We start from the raw sequence: 24,547 nt of genomic DNA on the forward strand, positions 1-24,547 counted from the left end.
ACGGGCCCCAGCGCGCATGCCTGGAGAGCGAGCCTCCACCTCCCAGCACGCCCGGCGCGGAGAGCGGTCCGGGAGGGCGCGCGCCGGCTGTCGAGGTCTCGTGGTGAATCCGCGGTCGCAAGATTCCCGGCACCGCCGGCACGTGAGTTTTTACGGACTGGTTAGAGCTGGCAACGATCAGATCCGGCGTCATGGTCAGCTGTGCGATGGAGAGCTCAGAAGACCGGCGCTCGCCGGGGATTCCAGCGCTTCGGCGAGCACTGGTGGGATGTGAAGCCAGGATGCCCAGCGAATCTTGTGCCCCGAATACCTCCGTCGCTCCCATTTCCTAACCTCCCTCCCTGAAAACCCAAATTCCAGAAGTCTCTGACTCATCGCCGTGTGGAGACCCATAGAACAGCAGCCAAAGTCATGGCTTTCACGCTTTGCTCGCGTGTTTCCACAGAAATATCTTTGTTGTTTGTTTGGTTCGGTTTTTCGAGACAGGGTTTCTCTGTGTATCTTTAGCTGTCCCGGAACTCACTTTTTTAATTTTTTTTTTTTCGAGACAGGATTTCTCTGGAGCTTTGGAGCTTTGGAGCCTGTGCTGGAACTAGCTCTTGTAGACCAGGCTGGCCTCGAACTCAGATTCGCCTGCTTCTGCCTTCCAAGTGCTGGAATTAAAGGCGTGCGCAACCACTCCCGGCACACAGAAATGTCTTTAAAGGATGTCTTAGAGTTTCTATTGTTGGGATAAGACACTGTCACCGAAAGCAACTTAGAAAGAAAAGGATATATTCCGCTTCCACTCTTAGGTCCCACTCCCATCACTGAGGGGAAGGCACAGGAACTTGGAAGCAGGAGTCTTAGAACGTCGCTGCTCAGTGGCTTGTTCCTCGTGCTTTGTTCTTATACCATCCATGAGACACCTGCCCAGGAGTGACACCACCCACCTCCTATGGCCATCATTAATCAAGAAAATGCCGCACAGGCCAATCTTGTAGGGGACACTTTCTCAATTGAAGTTCCCTCTTCCCAAATGACTCATGGGTCAAGTTGGCAGGCAATAAATAGCCAGCATAAGGAATTTACTTTGTGTTCTGCCAGGCACTGTGCTAAGAGGTTTTCATGACGTACCTGTTGCGAACTTTCCAACAACCATGCGAGGATGCATATTTTATGTTCGATTAAAAGAAAAGGACCTGCAGGTGGTGATGGCACACGACTTTAATCCCAGCACGCAGGAAGCAGAGGCAGGCAGATCTCTGAGTTTGAGGCCAGCTTGGTCTTCAGAGCGAGTTCCAGGACAACCAGGGCTCCACAGAGAAACCCTGTCTTGAAAAAAACAAAATCAAAAAACAAAATATAATGAAACTATACTCAGAGAGAACCTAGCCAGTGGACAGAACTCCACCAGTAGAATCGCCACGTGCTTTGGCTTATTCAGAATACCATCTCTGGCCTCAAATGAATTACTATGAATTACTATGCCCAAACTACAGAGGAGGAGGCTATGCAGAGACCTAGTCCAACTGTTTCCTTCACTGATACTTATTAAATACATTCACTGTCACACAGTTGCAAGACTGAAAATTCAAAGATGACTGTTGCAAAAGTCTGTTCTTGGGGCCAATCAGTCCCATGAAAATAGGTGTTTATAGAAATAATGACAATTTTAATGGCATAATTCTTAATTTATGTGTATGGGTGTTTTGCCTGCGTGTATGACTGCATGTGGTCTATGCCTGATGCCCTTGTGGAGGCCAGGAGAGAGTGGATAGGTCCCTGAAGCAGATGTTTATGAGCCACCATGTGAATGCTGCAAATCAAACCTGGGTCCTCTGGAAGAGCAGCAAGTGCCCTGTGCACAGCTGAGTCATCTCTCCAGCTCAGAGATAAATGCTTTTTTTTTTTGAGGGGGGGGTTGTTTATGTGGTGCTAGTGGTATGTGTCCGGACTTGCCTGGGACTCAATATGTGTTTTGTTTTGTTTTGTCATGAACTGGTAAACTGTCTCTGCCTGCCAAGTGCCAGTTGGATAAGTGTTTTGCCATAGATTAATGCTGCTTGGGATATGCGGTGGAAGGCACACAGTGGGTCTATGTCTCCATTAAGTGGGAAAGGTTCAATGGTGATGAGCTGAGTTGCACTCTGGGAATCTGATGTGGGATTCCCCTTTGTATGCTGTGAATACCATTGGTGAGTAAAGAAACTGCCTTGGCCTGTTAATAGGGCAGGATAGAGCTAGGTGGGGGGTGGGGAACTAAACTGAATGCTCAGGGAAAGGAGGCAGAGTCAAGGAGAAGCCATGGAGCCACCAGCAGAGACAGGCATGCCAAAACCCTGCCAGTAGGCCACAAGCTTCGTAGTAAAATATAAAATAATGGAAATGGGTTAAATTAAGATGTAAAAGCTAGCCAATAAGAAGTTAGAGCTAATAGGCCAAGCAGTGATTTAATTAATACAGTTTCTGTGTGGTTATTTCAGAAGTCTGGGTGGCCAGGAAACGAAGAAGCGGCCTTCTTGCAATAAATTGGTGCCCCAACATGTGCTAGCTAAGTCCACATAAAACCTGAGGGTGCTTGGAAAAGAATTACTAGACACTAAAAAATGAAGTTTAGCCACATTTTTTTTTTCAGATGGGCTTTGCTTGCTGGTGGCATGCTGCAACTCCTTTAAGAGGTTTTTCTGATTCAGCAGTAGCCGGGGTTCTGCCACAGCCTGGGTTCAGGTCTGAGACAGGGAAGGACGTTGGTGTAAAGAAATGAGTTGATTCCCAGTGTCCAGCCCCAAATAGCTTGAGCCACCTTCCTTTACACTTCAAAACAAGCACGTTTTTCCCCACCCTCCAACATTAGCCTCCAGCAAAATCACAGCAAATATGCTTTTTCCTAACTTGCACATCAAATACCTTTAACATCATAAACATAAAACACCAAAATAACACTTATCATTTTCCTGCTTTGGCCAAACATCAAAGCAGGAACATCTTGTTTTTACAGAACTAAAGGTGATTAGTGTCGGGGTCCAGTGCCAGCCTGGACCCTAAATTATTTCTCTGACCAGTGGGGAGGTGAGGGAATAATTGAGACAACTCACATGGCTTTATTGGGAGGGAGATTCTCAGTGATCCGTCATGAAACCCTGGGTTCGCATCCTGAAAATTCCTCCGCATTTATTCTCCAAACAGCCTTATATACCAAAACATAAACTGAGGGGGAAGTTCATTAGCATGCTGTTTCCACATCTCCCTGTGCCTGCTCTGTTCCTGCTCTGTGTGCCAGCTCTGTCACATAGGCTGAATTAGCATCTCTATCCCAGGTGTCCTCCAAATGACAAAGAAGGAGCAGAACAACATCCTGACCCTTTGTTAGCAATGTCTAGGTGATCGACCTCCTCCTGTGTGGCAGGTGCAAACTATGGCCTGGAATTCTGGTCACCATGCCGTATAGAAATATGAGCCTATAGATTAGCATAGGCAGACATTTTCAAGAGCAACAATCTCGCTCAAAACATATTTACAGAAATGGGGTGAATCCCAGCACTGGGGAAGCAGAGGCAGGCGGATCTCTGTGAGTTCAAAGCCAGCCTGGTCTATAAGAGCTAGTTCCAGGACAGGCTCCAAAGCTACAGAGAAACCCTGTCTTGCCGGGCGGTGGTGACGCCTTTAATCCCAGCACTCGGGAGGCAGAGGCAGGCGGATCTCTGTGAGTTCGAGGCCAGCCAGGTCTACAAAGGGAGTTCCAGGACAGGCTCCAAAGCTACAGAGAAACCCTGTCTCGAAAACCCCCCCCCAAAAAAAAGAAACCCTGTCTCAAAGAAAGAAAGAAAGAAGGAAGGAAGGAAGGAAGGAAGGAAGGAAGGAAGGAAGGAAGGAAGGAAGGAAGAAAGAAAGAAAGAAAGATCCCCAGACAAGAAACCTGAGAAACATCAGCTCCCAAAGAATTTTAGGGGAAAATATTTGAGGAAAATGGGGTTTGGGGGAATGACCACATCTGTCTCACGCAATGGCACTGAAAACCGCCAAGAAGCCAGGCAGTGATGGTGGCACATGTCTTTAATCCCGGCACTCGGGAGGCAAAGACAGGTGGATCTCTGTGAGTTTGAGGCCAGCCTGGACTACAGAGCTCAGAGAAACCCTGTATCAAAAACCAAAAAAAAAAAAACACTGCCAAGAGTACAAGAGCATCACGAGGGAGAAAAGCATGTGGGCTCTGCGGCCCCAGCAGAAGTCGGCACTGACCCCAAAGTTCACTGGTCCTTGCCGTGTGAGACTGTCCCCATTAGCTTTGCCTTATCTGGAGAGCTGTCAAACAAGAGGTCATATATCATATACTGGTTGGAAAGTAGGCTGCACGGCTCCCAGCAGAAGATCCTACCTCAGTCAAAGCAAAAGCCAAAAGGTTTGGAAGGCCAAGAAATGTAGTGCTGGAAAGGCCCTGTGTCAGCCCTCTTCTGACAAACACAAATATCCTCAGAAGAGCCTTTGGGAGAAGAAAGCCCACTGCTCTGCCATCATGGAGTTCCCATTGACAGTGGGTCAACCATGAGAAAGAAGACAGGAAGACCTGTATTCACTGCGTTTATTGTGTTTGTCAAGGCCAAAATACCCCGGATCAAAGGGTCTGTGAGTTCTCTGGCACTGGTGTAGCCCAGGTGAACAAGCTGATCAGGAATGCTCAACATGATTGCGGTTAGTATGGCCTTAAGATACCAGCAAAACGGGATCACCGACTGAGTTCAGCTGTTCACCAGAAAAAAAAGTAAAGATGTTTACCACTTCTCTCCTTTTATTTTCTTGAAGGTGTGTGCAGTGTATATGAGTCTATGTTCATGAGTGCACACGTGAACCTATTTTTGTGAGTGTGCACGTGAGTGTGGAGGTCGGAAATTGATGTTGAACATCTCTCTTGCTCTATGGGTTTTCGGTTTATTTTGTTTTTTAAGGTTTATTTTGAGTTTTATGTATCTGTGTGTGAGTATGTGCTTGTGGTGCAGTGCCCCCAGAGGCACTGGGTCCCCTGGAGCTGGAGTTACAGGCAGTTAGAAGCTTCTCGTGGGTGCTGAGAATCAAATGTGGGTCCTCTGAGAGAGCAGTACATGCTCTTAACCACGAAACATCTCTTCAGGGACCCAGCTTATTTCTCGCTGATCCCAGAGCAATTGGCTAGGCTGACTGGCTATTTTGGAATCAGCATGTGAAATCAGAAGTTTCTTACCCTCTGCCTGTTCTCAAATACCCCACAGCCACTTCCCAAATAATTGACTGGGGGGCTTAATATTCCTTATAAATGTCAGTTGGTAGCTCAGGCTTGTTACTAGCTAACTCTTATTCTTAAATTAACCCATATTTCTATCTATGCTTTGCCACGTGGCTTGGTACCTTTTCTCAGTATATCATTCTCATCCTGCTTCTCTGCATTTGCCTGCAACTCTCCACCCTTCCTGTTCCCAGAATTCTCCTTGTTGTCACCCTACCTCTACTTCCTGCCTGTCTACTGACCAATCAGCATTTTATTAAATCAGTTCAAGTGACAAATTTTTACAGTGTACAGCATTTCCCCCTGTTTGTCTAATTAAAAAGGAAGATTTTGTCTTTAACAAAGTAAGATTATGTACAACAAAACAGTTTAATAACATATTAAATGTCATATTCTGCAGGTCTTTGAAGTGATTGAAGATTACCTGTCTATCTGAAATATATTTCTGTATGACTTTGAAAATATATCTAACATGACTGTAAATTTGACTATTATATATGACTATTAATCTGTATTTTTAATTATACATTAATTTTTAAAATGAGCTGCATAAACATAATACCCTAAACAAGAGTAAACATCCACATACAGTATAATAAAATTAACTTTAAATTTGTATCAATAAACCAAAATCTATATCAATGTAAGATATATAAAATTTATAGTTGTTTTTTGGGTTAAATAATTTACCCTTTTATCCTATCATTTCTATGCCCCCCCCTTTTCTTTTTAGAATGAGATCCCTGAATCTCATTTCCTTTGTTTAGCTTTTTTTCTGACCATTACCAATAACAATTGTACCCGACCTCACTTAAATGATAATAAATATTGGCAACCCATTTTTGGAGAATGTGGGCATAGTTCTCTAGACTACTTCCTGCTGACTGGGGCACTGGTAATCTTTGAGGGACTTTGAGAAAATTTAGGATTAATGTTTAATCCTGGATGCAGTTTCTGTAGGTCTGGATCATCTCAGTCAGCATCCTGAAGCTGTTCTGGATGCAGAATTCTGAGGAGACTGTAACATGGGCATTTGGAGATGTTGGATCACCTGGGCCATTTGTTTTTTATTGGTATCTAGTCGACTGCCTTGCTCTAAAAATCCATAAACCTTTAAAGGAAACACACACATCTTCACTAATGCAAGTACAGACTACACTGTACACAAGTCAGCCGCATGTCTCTTTGCCTCTTCCCACATTAGTGGCTTTTTAAGTGAATTCTGGAGAGTCAAGCCCAGGTTCTCATGCTTGCATGGCAGACTCTTCACCAGCTGAGCTATGCCCCCAGCCCCCTCCTTTATTATTATTTTTTATTTCTTTATGAGTATGGATGTTTTGTCTCCATGTATATGTCTGTGCACCATGTACATGCCTGGTACCCTTGGAGTTCAGAAGAGGGTATCAGATCCTTGGAACTGGAGTTACAGATAATAGGGAGATACTGTATGGGTATTGGGACTTGAACTCAGGTCCTCTGGAAGAACAGCCAGTGCTCTTAACCACGGAGCCATCTCTCCAATCCCAGTCTTTACTTTTTAATTTGATTGTAGTGATGCTTATCAACTCAACCATTTTAGGTATGCTGTTTATTCATGCTAAAGATTCATTCCTTTCTTTTAAAACTTGATTTCACATTTTATATAGCAGCCATTTAATCCTTGACTTTAAATTCTATTTTTTTAATTTTCTGTGTTTGAAGGACTGTCGTAACAGATGATTTTTCAGTGGGTAAGATGTGAACGGGGCCGAATGATGGATACACAGGGGTTTATTACAGTCTGTCAACTTTTATGAACATTTGTTATCTCCATCTTAAAAATCTATGTCTTTGCACTCAATAAAGCTAGCCATTTTTCAGTTCTATATTTGAAGACTTCTTATTGAAATTGGGCGAATAAGTTTTTATCTCCCCTGATGCTTATCAGTTATTTTTTTACAAAATACTCACAGAATATTGCATTTTTTATTTTTGCCAGCAGATTCTAAATCCATTGGAACACTTTCTTGGAACTTTTTTTTTAATGGTTTAGGAAATTTTGTTTCATGGATTGTTTTAAAATTAGATTTATTCATTTTATTTTATTTGGGAGTGTCTTACCTGTATGTCTGTGTGTTCCGTGTACATACTTGGTGGTAGGGTGAAAAACCCTCATTTTCAAGGGCAGTGGGAGAAATCCCCCAGTCTCAATAATTCAGGCCAACAGATGCAATCAGCAAGAGGTGTCTTTATTGATTACACAGGTGCCTGAGGGTGCAACAGTAGCTTATGCCAACTGCCCACCCCGGGCAAATTCAAACAGCCATATTTATAGGGAAAAATGATTACATAAGAGGGTAGTATAGTACAAGCATTTCATTGACTCTCAAATTGGTGGGGTTAGCTCATTTTGGGAATGGCCCCATATCTATTCTCAGATTTTCCCGAAAAACCATAAAGACAGATAAAACACCCTATAGCAAGTTGACAATTTAGATAGGATGTCTTGGGGGGTGGAGTATTCCCTCTCCTTAGCCTAGTCAGTGAGTCTGCAACCCATAGATATCCAGTTTTAGCATCGGCTGAGCCCGGGGGCCCAGCTAAATTTTCAGCAGAATTTAACATAGTGCCGGGCGGTGGTGGCGCACGCCTTTAATCCCAGCACTTGGGAGGCAGAGGCAGGTGAATCTCTGTGAGTTCGAGACCAGCCTGGTCTACAAGAGCTAGTTCCAGGACAGGCTCCAAAGCCACAGAGAAACCCTGTCTCGAAAACCCCAAAAAAAAAAAAAAAAAAAAAAAAAGAATTTAACATAGTATGTGGGCATGGGGGTCTTTTAAGTATGGGGGGGTCTTTCAAATATGGAGGTCTTTCAAGGGGAGTTCAGAAGGGGACATCGGATCCCTGGAACTGGAGTTGTGGGTGGCTGTAAACACCATGTGGGTGCTGGGACTCAAACGCCGGACTTCAGGAAGAGCAGCCGGTGCTCTAACCGCTGAGCCCTCTCTCCTGCCTCTGTTCTGTACATTTTTAAGTGTGCAACTAAGGATTTCGTTTTGTTTGTCTGTTCTGTTGAGATAGGGTCTCACTGTTGCCTTACTAGGTTGGCCTTGAGCCCCCTGTGCGTAGCTAAGGAAGACCTTGAGTTCCTGACCCTTCAGCCTCTGTCTCCTAAATGCTAGGATTACAAGTAGATACCACCATGCCTGGCAAGAGCTTTTGTTTTTAAAGATGGCACATGTACTGTTATTAGAAACAAAGTCACTTAAAGATCAGAACATTTCCAAACATTTGTCTTCAAAAGCCTTCCAGCCAGGCTTGGTGGCGCACATCTGTAACCCCAGAATTCCAGAGGCTGACACAGGACCATGAGTCTAAAGCCAGCCTGGACTTCTCATGGTGACCCCATCTCAAAACAAATGAACAGTGTTCTTTGGAATGCTTCTGAAGACTAGCGGTGCTTTCATCCTTGGTCCACCAATCCCTTCTTCACACTAGGTTGTCATTGATCTGAGGAGCTGGTGCGTGGATTCCCCAGTGTCATTTGTAATCGTCAGCTTGCTTTGCAGGCATCTTAAGTCTCATGTCTGTTTTGGGAGGTTGGAAAAGTTAAAGCCACAGAGTATAATGTAAAACCACTTATCAGAACAAATACGAACTCTAGAAAACCAAAATGCAAGCAGGCCTCAGGTGTCCTAGCTGGTTCTCCATTGTTGTGGTGAACGCCATGACCAAAGGCAACTTGGGGAGGAAGGGGTTTATTTGGCTCTCACGCCCTGTGGCAGGTGATCATTGACGGGAGTCAGGGTAGGCACTTGAGCAGTAGAGGCAGGAGCCATGGCGGAACTCTGCGAAACTGGCTTGCTCTCAAGGTCTGCATGCCTACATGCCTACGTGCCTCCCAGAGCCACCTGCCCAAAGGTGGAACTGCTCACAGTGGGCTGGGCTCTCTCAATGAATTGGCAATCAAGGAAATGTCCCACAGGCACGCCCTTAGGTCAGTCTGATAGAGTCAGTTCCTCAGCTGAGGCTCCCTCTTCCTAGGTTCCTATCAAGTTGGCCAAAACTAACGTACACAACAGGACTTTGAACAAGCACACATAACCTCCAGCCCCACCCCAAGAAGCTCTCGGGGACCCACACCCAGATGTCACAGCTACCTCACTTCTGGTCATCCCACACGAGAGGTTTGACTCTTTGAAGACCACCAGAGCATAGACTAGGATAGCACAGCTCGGAACAGAACTCTTAGAGTGAAGAGCACACACCTGCTAAGGGTCTCACCAAACTGCTCTTCTGAGGGCTTGATTCCATTTACATTACCACTTTCTCCCACTAAAACTTTTTATTTATCAATTTTCTTATTTATCTGTGTATCTATTTATTCAAGACAGTTCCCCCTGTGTAGTTCTGGATGTCCTAGAAGTTGCTGTGTAGCCCAGGCTGGTCTGAAACCTTCAGTGATACACCTACCTCAGCCTCAAAGACATTTAGGATTACGGGTGTGAACCACCACACCCAATTTAAAACATTTGATTCTATTTATTTATTTATTTAGTTAGTTAGTTGGTTGATTTTTTTTGTTTTATTTTTTTATTTTTATTTTTTTAGCCAGGGTTTCTCTGTGTAGTCCTGACTGCCCTGGGACTCACTCTGTAGGCCAGGCTGGCTTCAAACTCAGAGATCATGCCTGCCTCTGTCTTCCGAGGGCTAGGATTAAAGCCATGTGCCACCACCACCCAACTTAATTTCAATAAATTATTTTTTTTCCAGATGATTGTAAGATGATGGTATCTGGTGGTGTTTTAATTTGCATATTCCTATTTGGTAGCAAGTGTGAGCATTTTAATACATTTATCGGTTATTAGACTTTCTCTCTCCTCTGCCTGTCTCTGCTTCCTGGACGCCATGATGTGAACTTCTCTGCTCAAGTGTGCCTTGCCCTCCATTCAGAGTGAACGCTCTGAAGCTGGGAGGAAAACAGACCGTGCCTCATTCACGATGCTTTTCTTAGGTATTCGGACCCAGGAACACAAAAGCCTGATTCAGGGCAGCTCGTTCTTCCAGAGCTCCCCATGTTCCTGCACCATCTGGAGTGATTATTCTTCAGGCTGCCCTTGTCATCTTGGAAGTCTCCCTCAGCACCCTGCTCTAGTTCACGTTCTGGAGAAGGGTCACACAATGAAAGGATGTGTTCGCACTGATTTTTGTTTGGTTTTGCTTTGCTTTTAGTTTCTCTGTAGCTTTGGATCCTGTCCTGGAACTAGCTCTTATAGACCAGGCTCAAACTTACAAAGATCTGCCTGCCTCTGTCTCCCAAGTACTGGGACTAAAGGCATGCGCCCCCACTGCCCGGCTAGGCAACACTTTCAACCCCTTTTTATCATGAGACATCTCTCTGACCCCCCTGACTAGTCGTATACTCTTAGTCTTCCTCTGCTCCCGCAGTAACTGCTGTTAGTTGTATATCTATCTACTCACGCCAATTCTTCATTATTATTATTTTTTAATTGTTTTCAGCCAGAAGTAATGGTACATGCCTGTAATCCCAGCACTTGGGAGATGGAGGCAGGAAGATAAATTCTGGATTATCCTTGACTAGATAGTCAATGTGAAGCCAGCCTGGGTTGCATAAAAAAAGTCTAAAAAAATAAAAGTCCGGGCTTTGCAGATACTGATGTCCCCCGTCACCGCTTGCTGTAGCTGTGGTCAACCCCATCGTATTCTTCTAAGTCTCGACTGATGGCGAGCCCTTGGGCTGTGTCCTCTTAATTTTTATAGATTTATTGATTATGTATACAGTGTTCTGCCTGCACACCAGAAGAGGGCACCAGATCTCATTATAGATGGTTGTGAACCACCATGTGGTTGCTAGGAATTTAACTCAGGTCCTTTGGAAGAGCAGCCAGTGCTCTTAACCCCTGAGTCATTTCTCCAGCCCCGCAAGGGCTGCATCTCCTTCAAGCTGTTTGCAGACAGAGTTCCAAAGGCAGCAGAAAACTTTCTTGCTCTGAGCAGTGGAGAGAAAGGTTTTGGATATAAGGGTTCCTCCTTTCACAGGATTATTCCAGGATTCATGTGCCAGGGTGGTGACCTCCCACGCCATAATGGCCCTGGCGGGAGATCCATCTACGGAGAAAAATTTGAGGATGAGAACTTCATCCTCAAGTATACAGATCCTGGCGTCTTGTCTATGACAAATGCCAGACAAAACACAAATGGTTCCCAGTATTTTATCTGCACCGCCAAGAATGAGGGGCTGGATGGCAAACACGGGGTCTTTGGAAGGTGAAAGAAGGCATGAACATTGTGGAAGCCATGTTGTGTTCTGGGTTCAGGAACAGCAAGAAGGCCACCATTTCTGACAGTGGACAACTCTAATTCTTTTGATTTACAGGCTTCTTATCCACCAGGCCATTCCTTCTGTAGCTCAGGAAAGCGCCCCCCCCATCTGCCTGCAAAACCCTGTAATCTCTGCTCTCACTGGAGTTCTTTGGTTTCCATATTCCCTTATTCCTCCAAGTCTAGCTGGATTGCAGAATTAACTTTGTGATTATGAATAAAAACTAAATAAGAAAAAAAATTAAAAAGAAAGTCTGCTGGGTAGTGGGGGTGCATGCTGCCTTTAATCCAAGCATTTGAGGCAGAGGCTGATGGATCTCTGTGAATTCAAGGCCAGCCTGGTCTACAGAGCTAGTTCCAGGATAACCAAGGTTACAGAAAGAAATCCTGTCTTGAGAAAACAAAAAACAAAACAAAAGTCCCAATTTGAGGACTTGGTAATATAATGTATTCATATTTTAAGGGATTGTCTTGTTTTTGTACAGCATTGTATAGTGAAATCCTTTAATCTATTGCTTGTTTGTATTTCAGGGGCTTTTGATCTTTTGCTATTCCAAACAATACAGCTGTAGATCCCTTGTCATGTGACTTCTGCTTTACATGTGAATGTGTCTGCACGGTGATGAGGGATGTTCTTCTGTATATGTGTTGCTCTTATTGGTTAATGAATAAAGCTGCATTGATAGCCAGGCTGGAAGAGATAGAGAGAGAGCAGAAAGAGTCAAGGAGACACCATGTAGCTGCCGAAGGAGAAGGATGCTGGAACCTTACCGGTAGGCTATGGTCTCACAGCGATACAGGTTAATAGGAATGGGTTAATTTAAGATGTAAGAAGTAGCTAGAAATACACCTGAGTCATCAGCCAAACAGTGTTATAATTAATAGAGTTTCTGTGTGATTATTTGGATCTGGGCGGCCGGCAAACAAACGAGCAGTCTCCATTTACAGAAGGGAACTCCTAGAAATGGGATCTCTGGGTGGGAAGACACGTGCAATTGTCACTGTGCAAGCCAGCCCCAAACTGCCTTAGAGAGGGACCTGATACAACCCCTGTGTGAGGCAACTTGGCACTCGGTAGCAAAACTGATCTTTGTCAGTCTGCTAAGTGAAAAGTGGTATTTCGGTATAGATTTAATTTGCATGTATCTCTAAGTAAAGTTTAGTACATTTGAATGCTGTTTGTATTCATTGTCTATAAATATTGCCCTGTCTCTTTTGACTGAATTCTTGGTCTTTTCTGTATGTTTGAATAAAATCTGGTATTGGGAAAAGCAGCCCTTGCTTTGTGATGTGAGCTAGAACGTTAAAAAAAAAAAAATCTCAACCTTTTCCCCTTAGGAGTAAAGGAAGATGGTGGGGGGAATTACTTGTTTGTTTGTTTATTGAGACAGGGACAGGGTCTTACAGTGTAACCCTGGCTGTCCTGGAACTCATTATGTAGACCCAGGCTAATTTCGACTCAGGGGTCAGCCTGCCACTGTCTCCTGAGTGCTGAGATTAAAGGCATTGTGCCACCATGACTAGATCTTTTTCATGAAATATAATTTTTTTTTTTTTTTTGGTTTTTTGAGACAGGGTTTCTCTGTGGTTTTGGAGCCTGTCCTGGAACTAGCTCTTGTAGACCAGGCTGGTCTCGAACTCACAGAGATCCACCTGCCTCTGCCTCCCAAGTGCTGGTATTAAAGGCGTGCGCCACCACCGCCCGGCTTCATGAAATATAATTTGACCATATTTACCCCTCTCCTAGATCTTTCCATAGAAATATTTTTAATTATCTTGTTTTTTTTTCTGCCACATAGTAAATGTTCTTTTTTCTTTCTTTCTTTTGTCACTGACTAATCTTCAGTCTTTAAAATGTTTTCTTTTTTTTAATATTTATTTATTATGTATACAATATTCTGTCTGTGTGTATGCCTGAAGGCCAGAAGAGGGCACCAGACCCCATTACAGATGGTTGTGAGCCACCATGTGGTTGCTGGGAATTGAACTCAGAACCTTTGGAAGAGCAGGCAATGCTCTTAACCTCTGAGCCATCTCTCCAGCCCCCTAAAATGTTTTCTGAGCTGGAGAGATGGCTCAATGATTGCGAGCACTGGCTGCTCTTGCAGAGGACCCTGGTGGCAGCACCACAAAGTAGCTCACATGCTGCCATAGCTCCACTTCCAGGAAGTCTAGTGCCTTCTTCTGACCTCCAAGGACATCGGGCATGCATGGGGTGCACATAAATACATACAGAAAAAACACTGAAACAGACAAGCTGTATATAATTAATATAAAACCTTATTGTTGGCCGGGTGTGGTGCATGCCTCTAATCCTGGCACTCGGGAGGTAGAGGCAGGCACATCTCTGCGAGTTTGAGGTCAACCTGATCTACATAGCACGCTCCAAGACTGCAGAGAGATTCTGTCTTTTAAAAAGAAATTGTGTATGTGTGTGTAGGGAAGGGTATGTGCACCTGTCTGTAGGTGCCTTTAGCGGCCGCGTTGAAACCCTTGGGGCTGGAATCAAAGGCAGTTTACCCAGTCGGGTGCTGGACCACAGCTCTGTGACAAATCAGTCCATCTCCATAAAGGTTACCACAGACACCTTCCGCCCAGCAAGCTCCTCCCAAAGTCTGGATATCAGCATTCCCGAAAGCTTGCTAACTTTGACTCCCGACACAATTGCCCTTAAGGACCTGAACCTGTTCCCTGAAGGCCTCCATACCCTTTAGAGCCTGAAGGACAGCTCCAGCCAGGCTTCTGGGCTAGGCACTCACGGAACCCTCCTCACAACAGCCCTGCCTTGGCAATGAGGGGATCAAACTCACCCTAGATGACAGCCTAAGGTGTGAAGGCCGAAAGGGAGACTGTGGGCCAGATCCTGCCGAGAGTCCCCAGTCCTTAGACCTTTTGGGGGTGGTGTCTCCCACACTACCTAGTTCTCGGTGTGAGATGTTAAGGGTCCCTTGCTTGCATTCCTAGCCATCCAGACTTCCGCACAGGGCTCTCAGGAATACCTGCCTTTTCAGACAGACCCGAGCCTGAGACCTGTCCCTGCTGTGTGTCGTCTTTTTCAGTATATAAATGGCTTAATTATCCCAGCCTAAATGCACCCACTTTGGGTCAACGTACTACCCTAATCCTCAAGAGCCTACCATCAGATGAATTTGGAATCTCAGTTTCAAAAAGGCCCAAACAACCCTATAAAAAGTCTAGTTCCTGTGGGCTGGAGAGATGGCTCAGTGGGTAAGAGCACTGACTACTCTTCCAGAGGATCCAGGTTCAATTCCCAGCACCTACATGGCAGCTCACAACTGTCCAGAATTCTTGTTCCAGGAGACCTGACACCCAAGGCAAAATACCAATGTACATTAAATAAAATTAAAGACGTTTTTAAAAAGTCTATTTCCTAGAACTTACACTAACCTAGGCACAAGGAGCCTTCAAGTCACAGCAAAGAATCTCTCTAACTATGGGGACCCTGCTACAAAAAACAGCTAAGGCTATTCCTGGACTTTCAGACTATTCGGTTTTTGCATATTGATTCCCAGGTTCAATCTGACAACTAAGTCCCATGAGGCCTTGGGAGACCTAGAGGGAAGAGCTAGTCTACTGGTTCCTTCAGGCCAGAATGTTTGTGTCCCTGATTGTAATAAACCCTTTTTCCTCTGTATGTATATGAGCAAAAGGCAATAGTGCTACTGTGTTAACCCAAACCTTGGGGTCCCCCCAGCACCCAGTGGATGGGGGAGGTCCTTCTGTATATGCATTGCTTTTATTGGTTGATAAATAAATCTGTTTGGGCCAATGACATAGCAGAGTGAAACCAGAACAGAGATAGAGAAGGAGAAAGTAGGCAGAGTCAGAGAGACGCCATGTAGCTGCCAAATTAGACAGATGCTGGACAGAACCTTACCGGTAGGCCGCAGCCTAATGGCAATACATAGATTAATAGAAATGGGTTAATTCAAGATGTAAGAGATAGCAAGGAATATGACTAAGCTATTGGCCAGATAGTATTGTAATTAATATAGTTCCTGTGTGATTATTCAGGTCTGGGCAGCTGGGAACAAAAGTGCAGTCTCTGTTTTACATCCAGCTATATTTCACTAGATGTGGGCTCAGGCTGGCCCCTTCACTCAAGGCATTGGTAGCTCTGATAGAGAAGCCTCTAAATTAACTCTGGGACAGAGTATTGTAGGTCACACACCTCTCCAGGCCCTTGAACTTCTCATCTTGAGGGCCTCCCCTGGGTTTCATTCAACAAACACCAGCCTCTCCTCTTACAAATGCCACAGATTACTATAAAAACTTTCCAGGATTTCACCCTGCTACCATGCTACCAGTTCCTTCCTCCCCTGAGGGTATTAGAACATTCCAAAATACAAAGGGTTGACTTTCCTGCAACTCTAGACCTGGTCTACAAGATCTCTAACCTGCGGCTGATGGTTTATAACACGTGCAATAGGAAGTCTCACAGAGACCAACTCTGGACTCCTGGATAATTTCATATCAGTTCGGTAAGCATGACTAATTGCCTCCACTGAGGACGCCTAACTTGACATCAGTGCAGCCATGACAGGCTGTAGACTAGCAATACCGGGGCTAGGCCTTACCCCCAATGGCCCCAAGTCCAGGAACCAATCAGAATTGAGCCAAACAAGTACTAGACGCTCCAGAACATTAAGGATATCTTACACAACTTGTATAGAGGCTGACAATTTCTTTGCAGCAACACCAGCACACAATCCCGGTTTGACAAGACTTCTGCTGCCTCACTCCTCCCCAATCAAGAGTTAACCCCCATCTGGACGTGGAATTCCCCTACACCCACCCCCAATCCTTTCCTCCTTAAAACTTTGCCATAACAGAGCTCAGGACTTTCTGATCCAACCTGTCAGAACAGATGGAGATTCCCAGCTCGAGCTTGCACTAAGTCCCTTTGCTTGGGCATACGGACACAGACTCCTGGTGGTCTCTGGGCTTGTGACTTAGGCAAACCACCACTAGAGCTCACAGCTGGAGGCAAGATACGGCCTCTGCTTACCTGTGACCTGCATCCCTGCCTTCTGGAGACAACAGGCCTCGTCACTCCCATCGTATCCCAGTTAAAAACATCCCTGAGATTCTGGCCTTCAGAAACTATTGTGAAAGCCAGAGTTACATTTTAAGTTTTAATTGCTATGCCATAGAGATCCCTGAAACAAAAATGCCTCTGATCTGCAAGCCTCTCGCCCAAGGATGGATAGTTCCTGAAATGTTGGAGGTGACTGTTTATGGGACATAACACGCCACATGTCTTCACTCCCTAAACAAGTTTGTTTGACCCATCTGCTCCCTATGTGCTTGATCACACATGTAGGCAGGAGGTTCACAGGCAGGAAGTACGTCAGGATATGTCCTTGCCCATGATTGGATGTAGACTGGAGGTACATCAGGATGTGTTCTTTCCTCTAATCGGACCTGATAAAAAATGCAATTTTTTTTTTTGAGACAGGCTTTCTCTGTGCTATTTTGGAGCCTGTCCTGGAACTCACTCTGTAGACCAGGTTGCCTCAACCTCCACCAGCCTCTTCCTCCCGAGTGCTGGGATTAAAGGCATGTGCTACCACAGCCCCGGGTGAGTTTTCCTTCTTAAACTGTTGCAAACTATGACTTGGGGCCATTTCCCAGGATGGGTACAGACCTGGCCAGAGCCTATCCACCTGGCCAGTACTAATTAAAGTTTGCTTCAAATTTGGCTTCAGCCTGGCAGTGGTGGCACACACCTTTAATCCCGGCACTTGGGAGGCAGAGGCAGGTGGATCTCAGTGAGTTTGAAGCCAGCCAGGTCTATAAAGCAAGTTCCAGGACAGCCAGGACTGCTACACAGAGAAATCCTGTCTGGAAAAACAAAAACAAGACAAAACAATTGTCTTCAAATTGTGGTAGTGGGAGAGGGCGTGTCAGCTGGTGGCTTTCTTTGTGGTGAACAGGCTGGGTCCTGGCCGTTTTATAAGGGAAGATTCTCTTTTTTTTTAAGATTTATTTATTTATTATGTACACAGTGTTCAGCCTCCATGTATGCCCTCAAGCCAGAAGAGGGCACCAGATCTCATTACAGATGGTTGTGAGCCACCATGTGGTTGCTGGGAATCGAACTCAGGACCTCCGGAATAGCAGTCAGTGCTCTTAACCTCTGAGCCATCTCTCCAGCCCCAAGGGAAGATTCTCTAATGTGGCTAATTTGTATGTGTTTGTCTTAGCCCACTCCGTTCTCTAGAGAGCAATCTTCTGGCTTTTTCCTTGCTTATTAAATATAAACTTGATCGTTTGCATTCTGAGAGCTCATTTCGCCTCTGGTTTCCTGGCCTTTCAGCTCTAAGCATCTTGTTTATTGTGTTAACTAGAGTTTGTCACTGTGAAAAAGACCTGAGACAACTGGTTAAAAGAGGGACAAAATCTAGGCTGATGATGTCATAGGCTACAGCAGTGGTTGCCTGGTTGTGTGGCTGGTGGGCCTTGGTAAGAGAAAGCAACATGGAAGGGCATGTTGGGACAGAGCTGCTCAACTCACGGCAGCCAGAAGTGGACAGGAAGGGGCCGTGAAGAAGGCAGCACTTCCAGTCTGCATCCCCTCCCCACACAGCGCCACCCCCTGGGAAATATCCCTTCAACACGTGAGCCTGTGGGACATTTCACAGTCACGCAACAGCTTGTTTCTTGTTGGCTTAGGTTTTGGATCTCTGGCCTCTTATCTGTACTTTCCAAATTTCATTGATTGATTGATTGGGTCTCACTATATAGCCCAGCTGGCTTAGAACTTACTATGTAGCCCGGACCAACTCATAGAGATCCACCTGCCTCTGCCTATTGAGTCCGGCTCAACCTTCCTGTGTTTTACAGCATCTCGTGTGTGTTCTCATCTTCCTGCAATGTCTTGGTCCGTTTCGTCCTGTCACTTCAGTGAAGTTTGGGGAGAACCGTTCTTGTGGTCTCCCTTCATAGGCCCTGTCAAGACTGGATCATTATTTCTTCGAGAATCTTCTACTCTCCTTTATTGTTGATCTTCTGCATTTGGTTCTTGCATTTTTCTGATTCTATATTTCAAGACAGTCTCAGTCTGGAACTCACTGTGGAGCCCATGCTTGACTCATGGCCGTCCTCCTGCCTCAGTTTCTATGCCGCCATACTTGACTCTTGTTGTTTATCTGTTTGCTGTGTGGGGACCAAGCCCAGCACCCTGTGCATTCTAGGAAATCAATCTGCATTGAGTTTTATGCCCTGCCTAGAAATATATTTCTTCTGGACATTTCATATTAATGCATTTATATAATGAGTCTTTTGTATATGAGTTTCTACTTTTTGTATATCACTGCTCATTTACGAGTTATTATGTGTGTATATCTATATATACATTTAACATTCTTATTACATTTTATTTAACTTTTTTCTTTCTTTTTTTTGTTTTGTTTTGTTTTGCGTTTTTTTTTTTTTTTTTGGTTTTGGTTTTGGTTTTTCGAGACAGGGTTTCTCTGTGGTTTTGGAGCCTGTCCTGGAACTAGCTCTTGTAGACCAGGCTGGTCTCGAACTCACAGAGATCCGCCTGCCTCTGCCTCCCGAGTGCTGGGATTAAAGGCGTGCGCCACCACCGCCCGGCCAAAGATTTATTTATTCATTAGATATACATTGTTCTTCAGGCCAGAAGAGGGCACCAGATCTTACTACAGATGGTTATGAGCCACCATGTGGTTGCTGGGAATTGAACTCAGGACCTTTGGAAGAACAGGCAATGCTCTTAACCACTGAGCCATCTCTCCAGCCTTTGTTTTGCGTTTTTGAGACAGGGTTTCTCTGTAGCTTTGGAGCCTGTCCTGGAACTAGCTCTTGTAGACCAGTCTGGCCTCGAACTCACAGAGATCGCCTTGCCTCTGCCTCCTGAGTGCTGGGATTAAAGGAATGCACCACCACCACCTGGCCAAAGTGATTATCTCTTATACTCTTTGCCCTGGAAGTGAAACAATTTTAGTTCTTGGTCATCTTTAGAACAAAGACAGTCAGGGGCTGGAGCAATGGTTCAGTGATTTAGAGCACTATTGCTCTTGTGACAAACAAGGTTTAATTCCCGGCACCACATGACGGCACACTGCCATCTGTAACTCCAGCTCCAGGGATCCAACACCAGGCATGCACATGGGACACATCCGTACATGTGGACCACTCATACACATTTTTCCACAGTGCCAGTCAGGGTGGCGGTTATATACTGGCAAACCCAGACTAGCCTGGACGATATAACAAGATCTTGTAGCAATCAATCAATGAATAAACAATCTGGGGAGGTGACTCACTGTGTGTAGCACTTGTCACACATCCCCGAGACCCACGTAAAGCCGGACACAACAGCACACATCTGTGCTCCTGTGCACCTGTGAGAACCTTCGGGCACTCTCAGGCCCGCTAGCCTGGTGTCCGTGGTGCTGAACCACAAGAGACCCTGTCTGAGACAAATGGAAAGCAAGCGTCAGCACCCGAAGTGTCCTCTGGCCTTCCTGCACACGCACACGCATCCAACACAAGTGCACACACGCACAAGAGTTTTGAAAAGACAGTTTCTTCATATAAAAAACTTCACCCAGGCAGTGGTGGGGCACACGCCTTTAATCCCAGCACTTGGGAGGCAGAGGCAGGCAGTTCTCAGTGAATTCAAGGCCAGCAAAGGGAGTTCCAGGAGCAGCCAGGACTGTTACACAGAGAAACCCTGTCTTGAAACAAACCAAACCAAAAAACACCCTTAGTCTAGGAGTTAGGGTCCCAGCTCAGTGGGAAAGCACTTGTCTTGTTTTTTTCTAAGATTCTGGGTTTGAGCCCAGCATGGGGAGAGAGGGATGGGACGAAGAGATGCTGGTTGGTTGACTAGTAAAAATACTTTGTAGAAAATTGATTGCATAGACCTCCTCAAAGAACCCCTTTGTGTAGTTTAGTGAGCTTCTTAGAAAATACACGTTTACTGACTGATTCCTAAACCGTACAGTTCACCGCTCTGTACCTTCTGGTTCACCGTGGACCGTCATCATTAGAAAGTTCAGCATGCTTACGGATTTGATAACATGTACACTGGTTTATCACTTCATGTTCTGTTGGTTCACCAGCTAGCTGTGTGGTCGTTCCTTTCCCTGGGCTCTTCTGGTAGCTGTCTCGCCCAGCCGTCCCATCCTTTGCAGCTAGCTTTTCTTCTGCAGACAGTTTCTCTTTTCAAGGCCCACAGACTGTGTTTGACCATTTCACTTAAATTACATCCCATAAATTTAGACCTATGTTTTTCTAAGCGAGTGCAAGCTGGTTGAAGATGCGCTTCAGTGGACATAACCGCAGTTGAAATAGCAGGTGGACAGGCTTGGGAATGTGAGGACTCATACGTCCTACCCAGCAGGAAGCCCCTACACCATATGGTCTCTGGCCACACTCTCGTGTTGGTGTCTGGGTCTTGTTTCCAATTAGAGATACAAGCAAGACATGCTATAGGAAGCGGTCTGTCAAACGTAGATCTGAAATACAAACACTTATCGGTGTGTGAGATTACGTAACAGTCTAGTATCATCAGTAAGCTTCATAGTTGAGACACCACTATGCTTGTCAACATGGAGGGTTTTTTTTCTGCTGAGCTATGATCCCTGACTGCCTTTTTCAGTGTAAACAGCAGCTTGGGGTTTTGCTTTCAGCTCAACTGTTACTAAGCCTGGCTTAACAGCGTCCACTGCATATTCAGCTTTGTGAGTCACGTGCACACGTGCACCCCAAGATGTATATGCGTACACGTGCACCCCAAGATGCATACGCACACATGTGCACCCCAAGATGCATTCCAACACTACTCCGTTACCCGATGCTTTTGATAGGTGCTAGGGTGCCCCATGCACCTAACCCTTCCCTAGGAGGAGTTACCAAACCTTTCAAGTACAAACGCACCACGCATAGCCCCACCTTCAGCGTGTGAGAATTCCAGATTGTCCACACTCTGAGGTGAAAGTCAGTGCTTCCCGTTTGTCCGGGAAGATGTCAGAAGAGTTCATCAATGCTGGGAGACAGCCCTTTTCTGGAAAATCCTCTGATTCTCTGATTTGGATCTGCCTGCTGGCCAGGAGCTGTTTTTTTTTTTTTTTTTTTTTTGGTTTTTCGAGACAGGGTTTCTCTGTGGTTTTGGAGCCTGTCCTGGAACTAGCTCTTGTAGACCAGGCTGGTCTCGAACTCACAGAGATCCACCTGCCTCTGCCTCCCGAGTGTTGGGATTAAAGGCGTGAGCCACTACCGCCCGGCTGGAGCTGTTGTTTTTAACAGGGTCATCCACCACCTTCATGGGCTGTGCAGCCTGCTTTCCTCCTGTGATTGCGTGTGCCTCTGAAGATTGTCAAGAAGGAACTCAGTGGGGTGAGACCTCTGGTTTCCAGGTGTTTCCAACAATGTGTAATGTTACTATTTCCTACTAGGGAATTATTTGTTTATTCCATGGCCCTGGTCAGCTCCATGAGTTTAACTCCTTCATATCAGACCTGACACTGTCCTTCTGGGTCCAGATTATTCTCCATAGTTTAAAACTTCATTTGCTTGTTTAAAGAGACCGAGTGTCTCTGTACAGCCCTATGGGGCTTAGAACTTGTGTCCTGCCTCTGCCTCTTGGGTGCAGGAATCATAGTCACGTGTCCCAGTGCCTGGCTTAGTATGATGTCTAAGGTTCATCCATGTTGTGCCTGTCACAGCTTCACTTCTTTCTGAGTAATATAGCCATTGTATGAATAGATACATTTTAAATATTTTGTTTGTTTCTTGTTTTGAGGTAAGATTTCTCTATGTAGCCCTGGTTGTCCTAGAACGCGCTCTCTAGACTAGGCTGGCTTCAAACTCAGGGATCCACCTGTCTCTACCTCCCAAGTGCTGGGACTAAAGGCGTGTACCATCACTACTCTGTAACCTGTTCTTAACCATTGAGGCATCTCTCCAGTCCTATGTATTCCATTTGCTTATTCATTCTTCTGTTTGGATTTTTCTACATTTTGGCATTGTGGACAATCCTTTAGGGAACATTACGTGAATATCGGTCCGAATGCCTGCTTTCAGTTCTCCGGAAACAAATACATAGGAGTAGAATTGTTGGCCCTACGGTAACTCTTTGTTTTGCTTTTCGGGGAATCTAATAACCTAAGTGCCAGGTTTCCCATCGAGCCACACGAGCCACCCTGTTGGAACATCCTCATCTTGCATTGTCACGAGGTCAGTAGCTTCCGATCGGCACAGGGAGTCTATGCCCTGTGCCTATAATTCCCAGGACTGAGCAGATGTGCAAGCAGGGCTTTTCGTTCTCCAGAATGCCACTTGTCATTCACCTGCCACTTCACCTTTTTATGTCCATCTTTCGTTCCCACAGCAGTGAAGCCAGTGTCGTTACGCTTCAGGTACTGTACTGGGCAGAGTGGGTGTGTGTGGTGGTGGGGTGTCCTGACTACGACTGACTATATAGCCTAACTCACAGCATAGATGGGGTCTGAGTGCTGGATTAAAGGCATGGCTCACCAGGTCTAGCTCACTGTATAACACAGAAAAACAATGGTCTAACCAAGCTGCTCTTGATGTCCTTTCTGCCGTTGCCCTATATTCCCAAAGGACTCAGAGCGTATGGCCTTCTGCTGCTGGGTCAGGGACAGCAGTTCCTGGAGGCCAGACCTGGATTGTATGCAGTCACCCTCTCCCGTCTCAGGATGACGTCTTCTTGAGGGCTTCAGTTCAGATCTGCAGTTAGTCTATTTAAAGACAGATTGATTCTGGAACTTCTGGCAGCAAAGATTTCCTTTCCCAGCCTCCTGATATTGACAATTCTACATCAGCTTCTTGGTTTTCAGCCATCTCTCTGATCTGGTTTCGGTAATTGAGGGTTTTCTAAGCAAAGAAGTAAGTTAGATTGTGTCCAGCCGCAGAGACACAAAGGTAGAGAGTGGAGGGACAAGCCACAGAGATTTCCCCCGCCCCCCCCCCTTGGTGAGGTCACAACTGCCTCAGACATCCCGAAAGACAGACACGTCAGGACTTGACAGAAACCCCTAGAGTGGGGTAGGAAAGCGCCTTCAGTAAGCAAAGGAAGTGGGCTTTCTAGAACCCTGGCAGACTCTGGGTTAATTTAATCTCATTTGCATTCACGGATGGAGACTGAGCACAGCCCTGGTCCAAGCTACTCAGCATCCTGCCGTCCTTGCTCTGTTCTCTGTTTCTCTGTTTCTTCTATGCTGTGTCACTTCTTTTTTGTTTTGTTTTTTCGAAACAGGGTTTCTCTGTAGCTTTTGAAGCCTGTCCTGGAACTAGCTCTGTAGACCAGGCTGACCTTGAACTCACAGAGATCCGCCTGCCTCTGCCTCCCGAGTGCTGGGACTAAAGGCGTGCGCCACCACTGCTTGACTGCTGTATCACTTCTTCCTCTTCCTCATCCTCATCTTCCTCCTCTTCCTGCTCTTCTTTCTCCTCCTCTTCATCCTCTTCTTCACTTTTTTGTTTGTCTGGTTTTTGTTTTCAAGACAAGATTTCATTATATATTTCTGCCTAACCTGTGTGAATTAGGCCTCTCCCACAGGCACCACCATGGTTCTGGCTTACAGTCCTTGGTGAATCGTGAAATACCTCGGTCCAAAATGGAACTAAATTCTTCCCTATAGAGGAGCTTGATACATGCCATCCTTCCATGGGATAGAGCCCAAGGCCCTTACCTGTTATCACTAAATGCAGAGGTGACATTTAGCCACAAGATGGCAGACAAGGCTGGTATGATCTTGCATGCCAGGCTAGGGCCCGGGTCTGGTTCTGGCCAGGACAAGTTCTGTCTTCTCCAAAGACGAGATGATGCTCCTGCAGCAGCTGCCCGTCCGTTCTTAGCATGCAAGGAGCAAGAACAAGAGCCAAAGGTGGGTCCTCCTGCCCCAAAGGGCAGCAGATGGCTCTCTAGGACCTATCTGGCCATCTACGCCCCACCCGGTGGATGGTCCTGT

The 24,547-nt window shown here is 45.6% G+C and overlaps 1 pseudogene; it reads left to right on the plus strand.

The window, feature by feature from the left end:
* Positions 1 to 16: 16 nt before the first annotated feature.
* On the plus strand, positions 17 to 11,597 carry LOC130877078 (peptidyl-prolyl cis-trans isomerase A-like; annotated as a pseudogene).
* The last annotated feature ends 12,950 nt before the right edge of the window (positions 11,598 to 24,547 follow it).

Source organism: Chionomys nivalis, chromosome 7 (assembly GCF_950005125.1).
Source record: "Chionomys nivalis chromosome 7, mChiNiv1.1, whole genome shotgun sequence".
NCBI classification, from domain to species: Eukaryota; Metazoa; Chordata; class Mammalia; order Rodentia; family Cricetidae; genus Chionomys; species Chionomys nivalis.